This window comes from Haemaphysalis longicornis, unplaced genomic scaffold, assembly GCF_048455015.1.
Source record: "Haemaphysalis longicornis isolate Haplotype H1 unplaced genomic scaffold, Haemaphysalis longicornis Haplotype H1 scaffold_2, whole genome shotgun sequence".
Classification (NCBI taxonomy): Eukaryota; Metazoa; Arthropoda; class Arachnida; order Ixodida; family Ixodidae; genus Haemaphysalis; species Haemaphysalis longicornis.
The window spans coordinates 43,833,774-43,852,228 of NW_027526295.1; the positions used below are offsets into that span (position 1 = coordinate 43,833,774).

General features: G+C 47.4%; 1 long non-coding RNA gene and 1 pseudogene across 2 annotated transcripts; one reads left to right on the forward strand and one right to left on the reverse strand.

Annotated features, from left to right (window-relative positions):
• Positions 1-1,074: 1,074 nt before the first annotated feature.
• LOC144168866 (uncharacterized) lies at positions 1,075-7,152 on the forward strand. The gene is made up of 3 exons (XR_013322263.1): positions 1,075-1,161; positions 4,825-4,987; positions 5,982-7,152. It is a non-coding gene; the product is annotated as an uncharacterized LOC144168866 (long non-coding RNA).
• A 2,080-nt stretch (positions 7,153-9,232) lies between these two features.
• Positions 9,233-18,455, reverse strand: LOC144168865 (uncharacterized; annotated as a pseudogene). The gene is made up of 4 exons (XR_013322262.1): positions 18,103-18,455; positions 17,254-17,340; positions 16,719-16,923; positions 9,233-10,929 (listed from the first exon to the last, which is right to left on the reverse strand). The product of XR_013322262.1 is annotated as an uncharacterized LOC144168865 (transcript).

Below are 18,455 nucleotides of genomic sequence, written 5' to 3' on the forward strand. Positions count from 1 at the left end.
TGCAGCTGTCGAAGCGTAAAATTTTAAAATCAAGCGTAACATTTGTGGTGCGCGTATCATTTAAAGTGTGCCTGTGCTTATGAAAATGCAATTCAAGCTTCCTTCATAGGTCAATTTCATTTGCTCTAAATAGGTTTTTGTTATGTTCCTTAAAATTTTTATGGTAATTTGTCCAAAAGGCAGTTGTGTGCCAAACAGCAGGAGAGTGTGCTGCTTCCATTAGCTTTTCGAAAACCACCATTCATTTACAGAACTCATGGAGAGTTACAAACATTTACGTTTTAGTACAGATTGATATATCAGCTACTGAGGTGCCAGTCAGGCTGCAGTACACGAACGTATTTCCCAAAATTGCAAGCTCAAAAGGTTATTAGAAAAACTGGCCATGTATCTCAGCATTTCAGTCTTGCCTGTCGAACAAATAAGCCCCCCCCCCTCTTTATTCCCACTTCATCCTGCTCCTCCCACTTCCCTTCCTCATCTCCACTCCCTATCCTACTCTTCACTTCCCCTTTCCAATCTCCTGCCCTTCACCTCTACCCTTCCCACAACGGCCTGTGACCAAAGGATAAATCACAGGAATTTGTAGAATGGAGGTTAGTTTTCCATTAGTTTCTTTGTTCTTCCAGAAATCAGACCGACGTTCAACCTCCTTCCCCCCACCTCGGGGGTTGTCGGCTCGTTCAAATATGAAAGCATTTTTCAGACAAAACGGCAACGTTTGAGCTGATATCTTCTGCAAGACAACACAGTAGTTTGGTGGCTGAGGGAGGGGGTGGGTGTAATAATAATAAAAAAAAAGCTAAGCATATATATCTGTGCGCGCACCTGGAAGCGGCGCCACCTATCCACACGAAAACAAAACACGCAACCAGCACTGTTTGGTCTAGCACTGGATAGATGGCGCCGCCATTGCGAATAGAACTCCTGCGACGGCAGTTTTTTCATTAAATCAAAAATAACCATGTAAGTTTACTTTAGGGGAAACAACCGGCGTCATGTGCAAAGACATGTACAGAAATTTTCTGTGAACGTGTTGTGGGAACGCAGTGCGCTAGACGAGCTTCAGCCAATCCAGGTCAAGCGTTCCAAGATGGCGGCGCCCTTACGGACGGTCACACAGGCAATTATATCGCGGCGAACGCCGGCGACAGACGGCCGGTAAGGACTAATTATGAACTTGTGAACTATATTTTGTCAAGATTATCTGCACGGTATACTGTGGCACGCTTGTAATAACCCTGCCGCAGTATCGCTGTAGTGCACGCAGAGCAGTGGCGAGGTGTGATTGCGTAGTGCTTGATTTCTTTCCCTAAGGTGACGTTATCATCTCAGTTATGGTCGTGCCTGGTGCGTAGTGCTTGATTTCTTTCCCTAAGGTGACGTTATCATCTCAGTTATGGTCGTGCCTGGCATCAGTTTAGCAGCCCTCAAGTGCTCCATCGCTAGACTTTATTACGACAAATGCAAAAACGTTATTCAGAACAAGTGGTCGAAAAGGGTAATTGTGTTGTTCAGAACAAGTAGTTCAAAAGCAATTTCCTCATCACCTAGCAGACAAACATGCCGCTAATGAGACACATTGTTACTACGAATAACCCAAGCATTCATGCGTGGGTTATTTGTAGGGTTATTAGTGCATTCATGAATAACCCAAGCTTCCAGGCTTTCTTTTAGTGAAGTCAAAGGTAGGGTGCCACGCAATATCTGCCCATAGACGTGTTTGAGACGTGTAAATACTGCCCAAAGGAGGACGCTGAGCTTATGTTGGGTGTTCTTGATAAGAAATAATGCTGGTGGACTGGGTTTGGTATTTAGAAGATAAAGCGCTGTTATTTCTAGCTTGTGAGTTCAAAAAAGATTAAGTACTCATGGCGACATCATTTACACAGGTGCAAAGCACGGATAGTGCTCAAGAGACTAAGGAACTGCTGCCTTCGTTCGACAACGGTTGCTTCCATGCCGCCATGTGTTTGTTTCTTCACACTAATGCTGCTTTGATTGCTCTAGCATGTATAGCCAACTAAAGAGGGAAGCCTCGTGTAGGATAGTGGAGCCCACACTACGTGACTTAAGGATGAAAATCTCTGTCTTTGCTTTGTGATCTTCAACACTGCCTTCTGAATGTGCATACATTGTTCCCCTACAGCCTATGATGCCTGTGGGGTTACTACAACAGGCAGGTAAGCCAGTGTGGCCGTCCTAACGGCAAGCACTTGAACACTGTGCCTTGTATTTAATGTTTGGTTCAATGCAAGTGCAATCCCGGTTACGCAGCAGCCTTGTGCCTTCATTAAGCCTTGCTGCACTCTGCAGCAAAGTGTTTAGTCCGTCCATTCGGACACCTTGTGGGCAACAACAGTTGGTGCAGTCAATGAGTTGGAATTGTAAAATACTGGATACTGGCAGCATGACCCGGTATAATGTCTACTTGGGAAGGTCTGAATAGTGCAGGTGTCCTCATTCAGTTGCAGGAGCTTTTTGTTACCTTTGAACCTATAGAAGCTTGACTGTTGTGCCGACGGCACATTGGGATGCCTGTCCGGTATTAGGTGGTGGCTGAACCATTTGCCAAGGGCCTTTCAGCTGATGCCAAATAGCTTTCGTCAGCGTAGTTGTACGTTGTTTTATCATACTGTGCTAGCATTCGCTGTCGGTGCTCGTTGGCGCACCAATTAGTTTAGGCACTTTTTTTGCTGCAGCTGTCACCTTCCAAATGATATTAAGGGCATTTTCACCTCATTCACCCTTTCTGTTAAAGCTAGCGATCAAGCGAACTCCTTTCTTTCCACTTCTTCCTCACAATTTTTGCGTGATGCTTTCCACCTCAAAGAATGCCAAAAGCTCTCTTTTCAGTGTTAGGCCCTAGTTCATAATGTTCATGCGTATTGAAACAACAGCAGTTGGTGACCTTAGGTTGTCCACATAGAGCCCTCAGCCTGACCATAATACAGTGGAACCCCATTACTACGTTTTCCACCGGACCGGGAAAAGAAAACGTAACAGCTGGGAAAACGAAAGAGTGAGGAAAGCCACGAAAATGGGTCGGCGTCTTACTGGCGTCATTAAAGGAGTACTGAGACGAAATTTTGTTGTTACGTTTTTTTCGCTGCTATGCGTGCCTACCAGCCCACTAATCATAGAATGACAGATTAGACGGTCGAGCGCAGCGTAAACATTCATTTACGGCATCGTTTATTCGTGTCAGTTTCGGTTTCGGCAAAACGAACGCCGAGCGGCCGCCATGACAGGAGGTATCACGTGACGTCACCATTCTTGCCGTATCATTGCCGCTCTGGTAGTGTGCGCGCACTCAGACCGGCCGAGGTCTTCACCGTCCCCACAGGCCCGGGCAGCATGACGTCAGTCCCAAAACCATGACGTGTACACACGCCCGAGCAGCGTGCGCCAACCACAGCCAGTGCGTCGGCTTCATCACGGGAGCCCCAACGTCGGCAGTTTGGGGCAAGTAGCACATGATGTCATGTCGGTCCACTCTGGGCTTTCTCGTGCGGGCGAAGATTAAAATGGATTTTAAATATGTTTCACTGAACGGGTGCTGTTGAAACTTGCTGGGAGATATCTCATGATAAAAAGGAAGCATTCTACATAGTTATCTCAGCTTTGAAATTTCGTGCCAGTACTCCTTTAAATGACCCCCTATCTGGAACTCCATTGTTGCCCACTTCATTTCTGCCCGTTCCGCCAAATGTAGGGGTGTTTTTTTTGCATTTTTCATGTGCACATTCAGTGTTGCCAAGAGCAATTAAGACGGGCGTCAAGTCATGATAGTCGTCGCAAAATCACTGTACTACTCGCTCGTCGTCACCTTACTCATGAAGGTCGACAACAAAATCGGGCGTCGTGAAATCCCCGTACCACGTGCTAGCCGTTCCGACCGCCTGTATGGGTGGTGTAGAAAGTGCAGTTTGCAGAAAGGCGGTGTAGAAGGACTGGCACAAGTGACGGTATGGGTGGTGTAGAAAGTGCCGAGAGTGGCAAGGAAGGAGCAGCAGACGATGCATCGAGACCGATCTCAACGGTACCGCACCGGCAGCAGCACCGGCCCGTGCCACGGTACTGGAAGGCCGTGCTCTTTGCCAACTGACCCAATCTAAAAACGCTGCACGGCACCATTACAACAGTGCGGCGGCGCTAACATCACGCACTTCCGGCGTTCCGAAGTAAAACTTCTGTTGTAAGCTCAGTGATGATCGTGATAGCACTTTCGACAGATGGCCATCTAGTGACGGCCTCTCCAACTCGCTTGCAGCTTCTTGTAGGTTGTTTAGTAACAAATCCTGGCCAAGACTCATCAAAAGCCAAAATAGCGGTGCCCAAGCCGCTTTGGAGTGTCAGGTTGCGACGCATTATATGGTAACAGGCCCACAGTTGCGACGTTATAGCGGGGTTCGCAATATGTTATATCCTATGGGAGCTATGCCGGGACCGATGGCACACAACGTAACAGCCAGGAAAATGCAACAGTGAGGAATGTAACAGCGGGGTTCTACTGTACTCCCTCACAACCGGCCTTTCGGGCATATAAAAAGTATTTGCCCAGTGCATCAGACCTACCCTACCAGACCTACCCTACCAGACCTACCCTATCAGGCCTACCAGACCTATTGACACACCATGGCCTCTAGGCCCATGTGAAGGCAATGGTATCATCCACACGAGCCTAGTTTGCCGTGCTATGCCATCTGTAAACCAGACATGCACTTATGTTACGGAGGCACCTCTTCCATTTGTTTTAGGAGAGCTCAGCCCTAGGCCCTTGTCTTTGTGTTGCCCCACCGTCTTGCCTGATCATCTACACAGACTCAACACAGGCTACTCGGGAGATGCGGCGTGTACACAGCACATTGAGCATTACATTCGACGTGCACCGGATGCTGAAATCGTTCCCGTGCCCTGTTTGCATCCTCTGGACCTGTTGCAGCACACCTGCCCACTTGGAGGCCAACTTGGCTGCTCATAATCCGTAAGCTACGGACCCGCTCCCGCTTCTGCAGCTGTCACTGCAGGATGCTCTTCTACTTAAAGGGCGGACAACCGATTTTTGTCGCGCATATGCTCTCTAGCTCATATAAAAGCCAGCATTTGATATAGCCCGGTAACCACAAGAAATTTCTAAACAAATTGGCGGAAATAATTTTAATTTGGCAGCAAACTTCCTGAAATCGGAAGGGTGGCGGTTCTCGAAACTTGACACTACAATATGTGTCCCCGTCACGTGACCTGAAAACCTAGCTGCTACTGTAACTGCTGAAACGTTTATTCACTTATTGAAAACCTTTTCACACAAGTATTTGTAAAAGTTAAAATTGTATATGTATTTTTAAACACTATTTTGTAAATTTTTGAGACACGCTACCCGCCGCCGCTGGGTTCCTCTCAGTGTGGATAACTGAGCATCCATGCTCAGAATCAATGGCAGCGTTCAGTAAACAGACCCAGTGAAGAAGCTTTGATGATTCTGCCTGAGTCAGGGACTTTCTTCTGCCAAAGTATTCAATTTCAGTTTTCAAATAATCCAACGGAAGAAAAAAAAGAAAAGACAAGCCCGGGGAGAAGCGAACTTCTGACCCCCACAACGTGAAGCCAGATTCTACCTATTGTCCATCCCAGCAGATGGCACCTTCGTGCAAAATAGACTGGTGAATTTAAAAAAGCACATAAAGGAATAAGAAAGCCTGCGATTCACACTTTTCTTTAACTGGGGACGAATTTTTAAATATCGCTTTTCATCTGGCATACAGACAAAAGTATGTTGCCGCGCTACTGTGTGTCATGGTTGCCAGCATTATTTTTGGGAGGACACATACGGTTCGTAGATCTAAAAAATTCCGATTTGAAAAGTTTTAGGGCGTTATCGGCAAAACCGTTTATCGTTAAGGTGCTTTAAGTGATGCACTTTCATTTGGGATAGAGAATATATACTCTACAAAAATTGGTTGTCTGTCCCTTTAAAACAGCCTCTCTTCGGCACTATACGCGTGGCCGTCTTCCTCTGCATGGGGCTGACTTTCCTGGCGGTTGAACCCACCGTGAGGTGGTCACGCTCTGGAGAATTTGCTTGGGTGTTCATGCAACGTGGACTTCTAGCCTTGTGGTGACTAATTCAACTTGCCCCTACCGCCCTACTTCCGCTGCGGAAGCAACATTGGACCACCCCCTGGGGACATGCCCAGGACTCCAATCAGCCCGAACCCAGCACTTGGTAGCCCTAGGAAATCGCCCAGGCCGTCCACCCGATATTCATTAGTGGACGCATGGTCAGCTTTACAAGCTGCTGTAGGACTATCTTGCTGCGACTGGCCTATACAGCATTCTGTGGTGCATAAAGCCACTTGCCTCCAGTTTCTTTCCAATTTTTTTTTAACCTTCCGTTACTTTCATGCCCTGTGGCAAAATGGCGCAATAAAAAACAAGTCTCTTTCTAGACTACTGTGAGGAACATCTTTGCAAATTGGGGTGCATCAAGCAGTCATCGCTGCTTCATGCATGCAGGCATGTCAGAATATGCACTCGATTTCAGCACCACCTCTGCTACAGAAAGTGGCACCATTGGTAACCATGGCACTGCTATTGACGGCAAAAATATGAATGCTCTCAGGCCAACATTCCCTGTCGTGTGTAAGCCGAAAATGGCGAAAGAGCCACATCCCTGTTGCTCCCTCCTGTTCCTAGATTTTGCATGTGCTCCCGGCTTGGGCAGCCACCCGATTGGCAGCGCCACTTCGTGGAAACTATAAGAAACAATTCGCAGGGTTTGTCTAGCCGTTGTGAGGTGGTGCTCCTACATGTCCATGTTTTCTTAGTGTTTGCCTGTCAAGCTGCACGTCGTGCCCGAGTGGAGACATAAGGGCAGGCGCCCATTTCTACGTGCTGCACTAAAGATGAGTGGCTGGACTAGGTGTCTGTTCCTACAGGAAATCGTGCTATGTGACTGGCAATATTATACAGGCGGTGTTGCTGAGGCCTACTGTGTGGCTCACGTGCATTTATTACAGATGTTGGCACTGGCTTTTCTTTGCGAGTCACTGTGCAGAAAATTGGACCTACCAGCACGTGCCACCTGGTCAAGTTAGAATTATGCACCCTCCAGTGTCAAGATATCAAAGTCAAGACACATACTTAAATTACATGTACAGGTCCGCGCAGAAGTAAACGGAGCACGGGAGCTGTGGCCGAACTGCATCGCCGCGCCTCGTATGGGCGCCGACGGGTACCATGGAGCGCCGGTCAAAGAGTGTGTTCGCACTTGCCCCCGCCGCCCTATCTGATATGTTTAATCGCCGCTCAGCTGGCGTGTCATGCTCGGCGAGACGGTCTTCAAAAGGCAGCGCTGGGCTATGAGAGGGGCGCTGGTTGCATTGCCGCTCGCAAGCATCAGCGGCGACTGAATCCGCTGCTCATGAGCTGGGCGAAGCTGCGCCCGCCCCGAAACGTTCCTTGTCGCGCGCTGTAAAGGGCGGCATAAAATTGTAGGCCGCTGCGGTTTGGCACAGCATGTCATTGTGATATAATTTATTGTAAGCCGGCAACAAAATTGCCCTGGACAATATAGAGAGCCCATTCACAGGCATTTTCGTTGTTCGAAAAAAAAAAAATCTCGCTTCCGACATTGTTTATTTCAATTTTGAGTTTGTCCCAAGTTTTTTCTGTACCTCAGTCCAGGTCTGTTCTGAAGAAAGGGGGAAAAGATGTCCATGTGGTGGAAATTCTTGGAAAGAGAACGCCGTAAAGCATTGGTACAATCACTGCCTGCTATTACAGCGGGCCTCATAGGGCGCATACTTTGTTGTCGCATTAAAACCGACGTTGTTATTTTTAACGAGCACCATATTCCAGTTCAGACAATGTTGTCAGATTTAAATTAAACTCCGCATTGAATTGAAAAATGGCTTTGCCGCATGACCTCAATGTCTTGCAAATAAGCGCCGTCAGGGCCCAAAATGACCGATGACGAGTATAGTCATGACCGATGACGACCATACTCGTCATCGGTTAATTTGGTACAAAATCTTATCACGGCTATCCTCGTCAATGGGAGCGAAAGGGTTAATGCGACAACAAAGTATGCGCCCTATGAGGCCCGCTGTAATAGCAGGCAGTGATTGTACCAATGCTTTACGGCGTTCTCTATCCCAGAATTTCCACCACATGGACATCTTTCCCCCTTTCTTTAGAACAGACCTGGAATGAGCGGCAGCAAAAACTTGGGACAAACTCAAAATTAAAAAAAAAAACAATATCTGAAGCGAGATTTTTTTTTTCGAACAACGAAAATGCCTGTGAATGTGCTCTCCACATTGTCCAGGGCAATTTTGTTGCCGGCTTACAATAAATTATATCGCAATGACATGCTGTGCCAAACCGCAGCGGCCTACAATTTTATGCCGCCCTTCACAGCGCGCAACAAGGAACGTTTCCGGGCGCGCGCAGCTTCGCCCAGCTCATGAGCAGCGGATTCAGTCGCCGCAGATGCTTGCGAGCGGCAATGCAACCAGCGCCCCTCTCATAGCCCAGCGCTGCGTTTTGAAGACCGTCTCACCGAGAATGACACGCCAGCTGAGCGGTGATTAAATATATCAGATAGGGCGGCGGGGGCAAGTGCGAACACACTCTTTGACTGGCGCTCCATGGTTCCCGTCGGCGCCCATACGCGGCGCAGCGATGCAGTTCGGCCACCGCTCCCGTGCTCCGTTTACTTCTGCGCGGACCTGTACTTCTGTCCCTCCAGGTGGTGCTTTCCCTTAATAACAATTTCAATTTATCGTCTTTTGCCCTTGAAGAAAATGGCTGACCAATAATGTTGCCCTTTGACCAAACTTTGCAGTAAATGTCTGCTTTGGTTGAAAGCTCAAAAAATAAGAAAAGAATTTTGCACCATGCCCTCATGATTGTACTGGTCCTTTTCCATGTGCATTGCTTTTATAATCTTTCCAGTAGGTTCAGCAACACATGCTTATTGACTTGTGACATAGATTTGACAAGCCTTTCAAAAAGAAAATGACAAGACATTGTCAGTGAAAGCACCACACGTGCATGTCACTTACGCTGAGTCCGCCGAAGCACAGTGGGTAGGTCTCCTTGAGGAGTGCGAATGCTGTGGCGTAGGCCTCGGCTGTCTGGGCGTTGTGGAGCAAGACAGCTATGGGGACTGCCCCAGTACTCGTTGCAGCCAGCAGAACTGTGACTGTGCCATGTGTCGCATCACAGGATGACGTCGAGTCAACAAAAATCAGTTCGCGTGCTGCGTGGAGTTGCTGGGCCCGCCTCATAATTGGCGTGGCAACAAGGACTGCCCAGGAGGCGCCATCCTTGGTGCGGTTCAGCTGGACATCAATCCCTGCATAAAGATAAGAGTAGATGACGAGCAGGTAATAACACCGTGCAGTTTTAAATAATAAGCTTTATTCAGTTATAGGAGTCACCAAAAGCATGACTCCCTTGCCAAGGAGTCCTGCTACAGATACAGTAGACTAGGGGTTCTCAGGCATGTTGGTCCCAGGGAACCCTGCAAAGCTCCACTAAGTGCCAAGGAACACACCCCCCCCTCGCCAATTTATTGCTCTTGAATGTTGACTTTACACGACCACATAAGCTTGCTGCACCTATCTCCAAACAGGAGAAATCCGCATCGGGGTAATATAAGGCCGAGATTCAAGTGCAATAGTTTAACCACGCGGCCCGCTTTCGGAGTCTGGCTGCCTACAAGCTGCTGGCGGTATTTATTGCGCAGCTCGCACATTTGTGCTATGCACAGAGATGTGCTTACTGACAATTGGGCATGAGTAATGGAGGTTGCTTAGATCAACTGCACCTCGGGTTCGCCATATAAGTTACTTGGCGAGCGTGGAACAAGGAAAAATTTATCGGTGGCTCACAGAACCCTGAGGAGGAGCCTGCAGAACCCACTTTGAGAAACCATGCTAGACCATGCAGCAATTGGAATCGGCCTAGAGGGACCTGGTGTACCCTTTGCCAATGCTATGGAGCAGACAGCGTTGCATAGGGACAGTTAGTACTCTCCCGCATCATTTTTGTCGATGTGATTAGTATGTAGAGCTATTTCTTAGTATGTACAGCTATTTCATATAAAGAAAGTGCATGTTTGTATCTCTCCCCCTCAGTCATTTGTTATGCTGGAGGCAGTAATGCAATGGCGGTTCAAATTATGCGCACATTAGCGAACAGGTTATGATTCAACACATTGACAAACAATATAGTGGTAACATACCATGTTGCATTTGCAACGAAGTTCTCTAATCTCCTTGGCTGCGTTCTCACAGCCTGCCTATGGCTGCCGTTAACACGAGCAGGAACTACGTGTGCTATGCTGAGCAGAGTTGAACAAAACTTCTTTTTTTTTTCCTCCAGTGCCACATTCCGTAGCTGTGGCACAAGTTAACACAGCATGCTCACCTTGCTCTTCGTATGTTGGCATCTTCTCTGCCAGCTTGTCCAGGGGGTCCACCTGCTTGCCAAAATTCTCCTGCCGCCAGAGTCTGTGCCAGTAGTAGACTGCGGCTGGCAGGGGGTTGAGAGCAGCATTGGCCAGCAGGGTGAAGCCTCCCTCTAGCACAAGGAGCTTGCTCTCGTGGAGCCGGATGGCTTCCGCAGGGGACATGGCGTCGTTGAAGTAGCCCACGAATGTCTCCTTGGTCGTGGTGGCGGGACCCAGACGCCGCAGGGCATCGGCAGATGTGGTGCTATGGCTGTGGCCCTCTTGGTGCCACAGCCTAATCACTGCAGGCAGGGGGCTCGGCCTTCGCAAGAAGGGATCATTCTTTTTTGTGTGTCTGTTCGTTTTTTTTTATTTTTATATCTATCTTAGCCGGGCAAGAGGCACCGCTGCTGCCAGATGGCTTCTTTCGTGTGTTCTGTTTACACCGCCATGTTTTATGGAGCACCATCCTGAAAAGAAAAAAAATGAAGAAAATATTACAGCAGCATGTGTAACTGAGGAGGCATGTGAAAGGCTTTTGGTAGCGTGTGTTCCTTGAGTGTCTGGGTATTTCTGGGCTGCGTGCCCCTGTGCTTGAAACGGTGTTGTAGGAAAGGGAGCCATGGACACGGTTACGCTCTGTGGATCTCCTACATTTATTCAGGTGCGTAAGGCCCGGCCGGAACTTAGATAGCGGCGTAGACATGTGACTGGCCCTGGAGCACAGTCCTGTTCATGATGAGGATAGTGGCGCTGCAAGCAGATGATGATGCACCACTACAAATTAAAGCAGTACTGACACTGCAGTACGACTTCTAAAAATTAATGCGGTGCACTTTATGAAGATGTCAAGATGTCATCCTGCGGTGATTGCCATAGAAGTTGCTTGGAACAATTTAAAGCAGTATCATTGCCTCAGCTTTGAGCAGCCAGAAAACAGCTTGGGCCAGCTGTTCTGTGACATAAAACTAGCTTAGAGAGGCATTTTGCAAAAAACTTCCAGCTTGTCAGACTCAAAGCGGTCTGCCCCTTTCCCTCTCAGCAGCATGTATATTAGTCAAGAAGGAAACCATCAAGCACATTCACTGCAAAAATAGCCACACAGTAAACATTTCAGGGGGGTTGTGGCATCTTTTGGTCCCTTCAGCCTTACCACCCCCACCTTTGGGCAGTTTCAGACTGTTTCAATTCAGAGAGACTAGTTTTTAATTGAAATAAAGGGGAAACAGGTATAGCTGGTCTCAAAAGATGGCCTCTTCATTCCTTTGAAGCACACGACAAGGCATCAAAATAGTGACAAAGACGCAAAGAAGTTAGGTGTGCCCGACAGCACCCAGCATCCTGCTCCTGGGCTTTTAGCGGCAAAAGCAGAAACTGATACCATGAATGAAGCTGTAGATCATCATTGGCAACACGTCTTAACTAATTAAATATAGTTTTATGGGTTAAGACGGACTCGTAAAATAGTGTCTACTCCTTTAAAATATCGAACAATTTTTACAAAATCTCTTGGCTTACTGACAATTTAATAAAGTTCGCCTTTTGCAGAATAAAAAAAAAATGCTCATGACGTTGTGTCTGGTGTAACCCCTTTTAAAATCTTTTTTTTGCTTGCAGTGTCAGACATAAAATGTATTAATAAGGTATAGGTTCGGGCGAAGTGGGTGTATCATGTCGATTACTTTCTTCATTGTCATCTTTTTGTGCAGTGAATGTTTATTATCAAATATGTGCTGTTAACAAGGGCTTTCCTGGTAGTTTACAAAAGGTATTATAAATGGGCCATGAAGACAAAAAGCAAGTTCTGTTCATTAAAACTACTGCTTTGTCTGAAAGTAACGCTAGTGCCACCTTTGCAGTTGAGATGTAAACGCTGAGGAAACAGTGGAGCTGGCGGTCTTCACTAGCTCTAACTTGGCTTTTCACAGGTATGCTTATCGTAACGGTCACTGATGCCGTCCAGTGCATGCCGCATCCCTCAGCTTGGAGAGCACCTACATGTCGGATCTTATGTCGTCACTAGGCACAGCCAATCCTGATGCACGCCTCCCCCACCCGAACATCTGTGCCGTGACACGCATTCCCCGCACCTGTTTGTCAGCTCCTTTCCTCCACGTCACTTCCCTTCACACTTGTTGGCTTAGTATTTTCCTCCTCTCCACTTTGCTGCACTAATTATTGTGAAACGCCAGGCAACGCCCGTGCTTGAACCCAAAGAAAATGCTAAGCGCCCGAAACGAACGTGATGATAGCGCGCAATAGGATAGAGAGAGAAAGACAAGACTTCTTTATTGAGCTAGGTTTGAGGGGGGGTGACTCCTTATTTCAGGTAACTGTGTGCCGTCACAGCCATCAGAAGTTGATCACAAGGTAGGGAGCTAGACAGCAGTATCTCCCACTGCTCCAATTTCATTGCACGAGGGACCCAGGTTTGATTCAGAAGACGAAAAGCATTGAGGCACGCACTCCCAACCCCTGCTTGCGGGCTCCTTGCCTCCTGGCCACTTTCCCTCACACTTCTGGCTCTAGCACTTTCCTTCTCTCCATTTTGCAGCGGCAAGTTTCGAACCCCACCAGGCACAGAGGGAACTCGAGCTTAAGCAGCTCCGCTGTTAAAAAAGACGAGGAAGTGGCGACTTCCCAGCAACTTTCTGACATGTCTCTACGACGTCGTGGAATCTTGTTTGTGCGATCGGTGGGTAGCGACCACAGCCACTGGCAAGAAATATGACTGGCTGCTTGTAGTGGGTTGTGTTGTTCTGTTTGGTTGTACCATGTGAATGCTAATGTGCAGGTAACATGACTCATATTATGTCACTTTAGTGCAAAATTTGAAAGTTTTACAATATTTCTCGCCTTTTTTATGTTAAAAAGCATCTTTTATGGCTGGAATAGAGCTGTGTTACAAAGGTCCCTTTTTCAAATTCAATAAAGTTGAATTTTGTCGTCATGGCCCCTTTAAATTTTGTCTTGTGTCCCTGGTCTACCACTTTCAGCCGACAATGTTGGGTAACAGGGCACAGATTGGTTTTTGTAGTTCAGTAAACAACTGGAAACAAACAAAAAAATAAATCCAGGGAAGCTTGCACTCATGCACAAGACTGGGATGGCGAGGCTGTTTTAGGTGAGCATTGCCGGGCACATGGTTAAGTTTCAGTATTGTTGCTTATTTGCATAGGTGTGGTGCTAGCAATTGTCGCCATGTGCATCGAACAGGTTTTTGTTGTCTTTGCGGCGAGTGGTGGATGAAAAGTCATTCTCAGCATCGTAGACTTTCATCAGCTCTTTGTCATCGACTCGAGTCAGCGGTTGGATCTGTAAGTCGTCTCGGGAAGGACTGGGCACACTTGTAGCAATGTCTCTCATGATCCATAATGGCTTCTACAAAATGCGGTGGCCACAGTGGTCTCTCCCAAGCCGCACGTCTTTTAAACACTGCTACGTGCAAGGGCTCTTTTACAGTACTGAGCTGGTGTGCACAACAACACGAGGACAAATGAACGAGGGGTGTACGCTATGACGTGTCTGTCATTTCGAGCAAGTGTTGCCACAAATAGAATGAACACTGGAGATTTTTTTTTTTGGCCCTCTCTCTCAGCCAATCTCTCTCAGTGGGTATGCACTCTGGGAGTTTTTTGCAACATGGGAATTAAGGCCAGTAACTACAGCTTTGCAGTTAAAAAGTTGATTTGAACAGACTGGACTAGGAAAATGTTTATTTATATTTTGTTAGTCGTTGGGTGGCACCCCACTTGGGTTCCTGTGCCACGTGCTGCAGCTCACGATGGGGTCAGCACGGGCATTTACAACTGGTTCAGGGCTCCAACGGCCTCTACTGCTTTATGTGCCCGCTGGATCAGACCGATCTGGTCATCACAGCAGTTGCTGGCCAGCAGTGCCACCCATTGCTCCGCATTAGGGTTTCTGATTTTGGGGACAGCCATTGTGCTTTGGCATTCCCATGCGGTGTGGATTTTTCCTGATGGCCCAGTGGGCATATAGTGTAGGGTAAATTGTACTCAGCGTGTTTAAAGGAGCCATGAAGACAAAATACAAGCTGGGTTTATTAGAAAGACTGCTTAGTTCCAATAACAATGATACCAATATCATCGCAATCTTTGAACGAATAACGGAGATATGAAAGAAAACGTGTGAAGCAGTCGCGGCCCCCTAGCCAATTTCTCAAGCCAATTTTCTATGGCGTCACGGAACCTTGTTTGTGCGATTGGCGGCCGCCTAACTGAGCCGTCGTGATGACACATGACTGGACGTCTGTAATGGGGCCTCTAGTTCCATTTGACCGCATCACTTGAATGCTAAAGTGCAGTTAACGCACTGAAAATTATGTTTCATTGTTGGCCCGCATGACATCATTCTTGCTCATAACACGTCAATGTGGCGCCAAATTTGAAAGTTTTTAAATACTTCTTGCTTTTTTTTGGTTAAAAAACATCTTTCGGGGCTGTAATGGAGCTGAGTGAGATACTGAATCCTAGTTCTTTTAAATTAAACGAAATTGTATTTTCTCTTCATGGCTCCTTTAAGTTTGAGAACGTACTTGTCTGCGGCTGTCTCCAGTTGGTGGATTCTGCCCTCATGAGGGATTCGTGTGGCACAGGGTATCTTTTCCTGATACCACGGTAATATGCTGCCCTGGGGAGTGGCATGGGTTCTTCAAGGTCCTAATCATCAGGTGCTTGGTTTGCAGTATATTCCCGAGTGTGCTGGGCCCCACAGGCTCCTGTGTTGTATCTTAGGTGGATGCTGAGGTTGTTGGAGTACACCGCCTTTAGTCTGGAAGAGTACAGCCTCACAAATTTTTAATAATATAGCAGGAGCGACAACTGATCGGCATGCCAGCACCTTATCACGGTGTTCCCTGGCCAAACAGGCGAGAGTACGCGCATGCGCCTAAAACTATCTGTTGTGGGAGTGTCATCTGCTATGCTGTTCTCCTCAAGACAACACACCCCCTGAATTTTCTTATCTTGCAAGGTCGTTTCGGTACTTCAAAAAGTAGCTAAGCACCGTGTTTTATTGTTATCAGATTTCTTATTCATCACATTATATTGCGAAGCAGCCTATGGCTATTCCAGCCATAACACTGGTCCTGTTCTACTTTTATTTATCTTTTCCATGACATTCCTCACGCTAGGAGGGGGCAAATGACCCGGAAAAAAAAAATCACACGCACATTTGATATGCCCATGTGCATCCAATAACCACGGTTTCTCATGAACAGTTATTCACATGCAGTGGCAGGGAGTGTACCACTCTCAAGGAGACAGTGTAGCAGACGGTACTCGTACAGCCAATAGCCCTATGCGCATGTGCGTACTCTTGCCTATTTCGCTGCTGATAAGGCGCTAACATGCCGATCGGTCGTCGCTCCCGCCATATTGTTAAAAATTTGGGAGGCTATACACAAAGTGTGCGGTCGCTTACTCGTCTGGTCAGAAAGTGTCTACAAGTTTTTTTGCAAATGGGAAATTGGTGTGAATGGCCCGTCCAGAAGTGTTCTGCTGCTTCTAAAGCGACAGCTAGCTCCTTGGCATCTGTCACGGTACGATGACATAGCGAGCCACAGGAGCTAATATGGAGGTTTGGGTGTATGACTACAGCTACCCTCCGTCCGTTCCTTGGATCTTGTCAATGAGCATCAAATGGAGAAGCTTGTGTGAAAATTTGCTTCGTGTAAATATTTGCTGTAAGACTAACAATATCAAATTAAAGGAACTAACAAACTTGCAGGTTATGGAGCTCTTACAAGTTTGGCAGTTCTCTTTCTTAAGGGGCTCTCATGCCATGAGAAGATGACACTAAGGCAGTGAGGCATAGCACTGAGCTAGCCTCCTCCTGCGAATGTATGTGCAACCCTCCTCCGCCACATACACAAAGCTGTGTGTGGCACGTAGCTTTGCTTCAGTTCTTTGATGGCTGACAGGTGAATACATCTTTTCACCTTTAACCTTGGTTTGGGGCACTTGTCCTACCGCAATGTAACAACGTGTAGCTTGGTTTTGAAGTGTGCACTAACGTGACAACACTGTTATTCTGACCCAATCACCCGCACATGTACTTTGTTTGTCATGGTGTTTTCGAGAGGAATGGGGTGGAACACAAAATGTAGAGCTGCGGTGTTTTCAAGTTGGACGATTACCACAACACTCCTCAAGGAATGTGGGGCACCCATCTGCATGTGCACTATGGTCTTTCAAAGAAGCAGAATTGTGATCCCGCTAGTTATTACAATTCTCACTTTTGACACCTTGCTGTTGACTGCACAGACTCCACAATTCATGATGTGTTTGTCCGGAGGCCATACTCCTCCACCCAGTGGCAAGCTGAGCCTTCATCTTGCAGGTTGGCGCGCAAAACTTCGAGCTCACTGGATGAAGATGCGTCATCTCTGATGCACTCTGGTGGCTCCGCTGTGGACATTATGCCAGCAAATGGTGGCAAGCCTGCAAAAGAATGCAAGCATAACAGCTTTGAGGCACAGATATTTATTACAAAGCGCCCAACTCTATCAGTGATACCGGCAGGTAGAACTTTGTTTGAAATGTCTGCTCAAATATGTATAGATAGGACAACACAAGGAACCACAGATAGCTTGCCCTGACGTCGGCATAGCTGCCATGTTTGTGATTCACAAGCACAGCGAGAGGCTGCACTTTTATCCAATGCTCTTATGTCTGCAAAGGCACTATATTTTGTGTTGCTTGATGGCATTGACAAGTACTGCCAAAACAGGGACGCTCCATAAAAGGAGCGCAGGAACCAGTCGCACACACCTCGTGCCAGCTGGGCCCCGAGGAACCACGTGCGCTAGGTGCTCATCATCCATAGGGCCTCTCTCTGCCCACCGATACGGACACCACCTGAAGGAGAGGAGTTCAAAAAAATGCATCCATCATGAAAAATGCAAGCATCACCTCGCCAAAATACAAGTTACATGTAGATTAACGCCTATAAAGTGCATGTTTGTCGAGCAGAAACATTGCACTGCTTGGATCGTTCAAAAGTGTAACCCCTGCAGGTTTGCCATTATTTAGGCCAAGCTTGAAGCTTCAATTGAACCACAGCGGCTCAAATTCAATTAAGAAAGGCGCCGGGAGGGTGCATTAAATGAGATGAAGTGGTTTCATGTATTGAAAAATTTAAGTCTGCTTGGCAGGATGCCTGACTTGCAACGTCGGAAGCTGTGCTGAAAGTGACTTCCAGGGTAGTCACGTTGGCATCATAGCTAACAAAATTAGAGGATCCTCTTAATGAGTTTTCTTAGTGCCTAAAATTAGCCGGCTTGTAAAACTCTATGCACGTTTTTTTTTTAATTAAGACACCGGCACTGCACAGCTCCAGTTCACGAGTGCGTGTACAGAAAACAGCAGAACAAGCTGAGATCGCATTTCAGCTTAATAGTCCGTTCGCGCTGACTCGAGATCATCTTCGTAACCAGGCGCAAAGAAACCAGTGTTTTACGCCGTGCAATATCTGATCTACATTACAGACATCCACACTACGCTGCCCCCTTCCGTGCGCGCAAGAACGAGAGAAATTTCACGAAAACAATTCATCAGCACACTGTGATTAAAACAGTTCAGCAGCAAGCCAAAATGGCAGTGTGAGGAGAGCGCACTCACCCTTCGTTGCAGCACTGGGCGCTACTCCGACGGTGGCTCTACGGCTCTACTCCGATGACTTCCCCAGACGTAACTAGCGGCGAAATCGCTCCTCGATACTCGAACGCTCACGTGCGGTCTAAATCGCGCGCTCAAGCTCTAAGGATGCCGTCGCTCGGCGCTCCACCGCTTCCGCGAAGTAGTAGAAGTAGTAGAAATATCGCAGCGGCAGGTTCGCTCCCCGAATAGTCACTTTCGCTTAGTTACGGAATCGGGCAGCCGCGGCCGCTCCAACGTCCCTGACGCCGAGAGTACGGTACCTGCCGGCGTTGCTATGTGTGACGTTTCGGCGTCGCTCCTCTGAAACCAGCCAA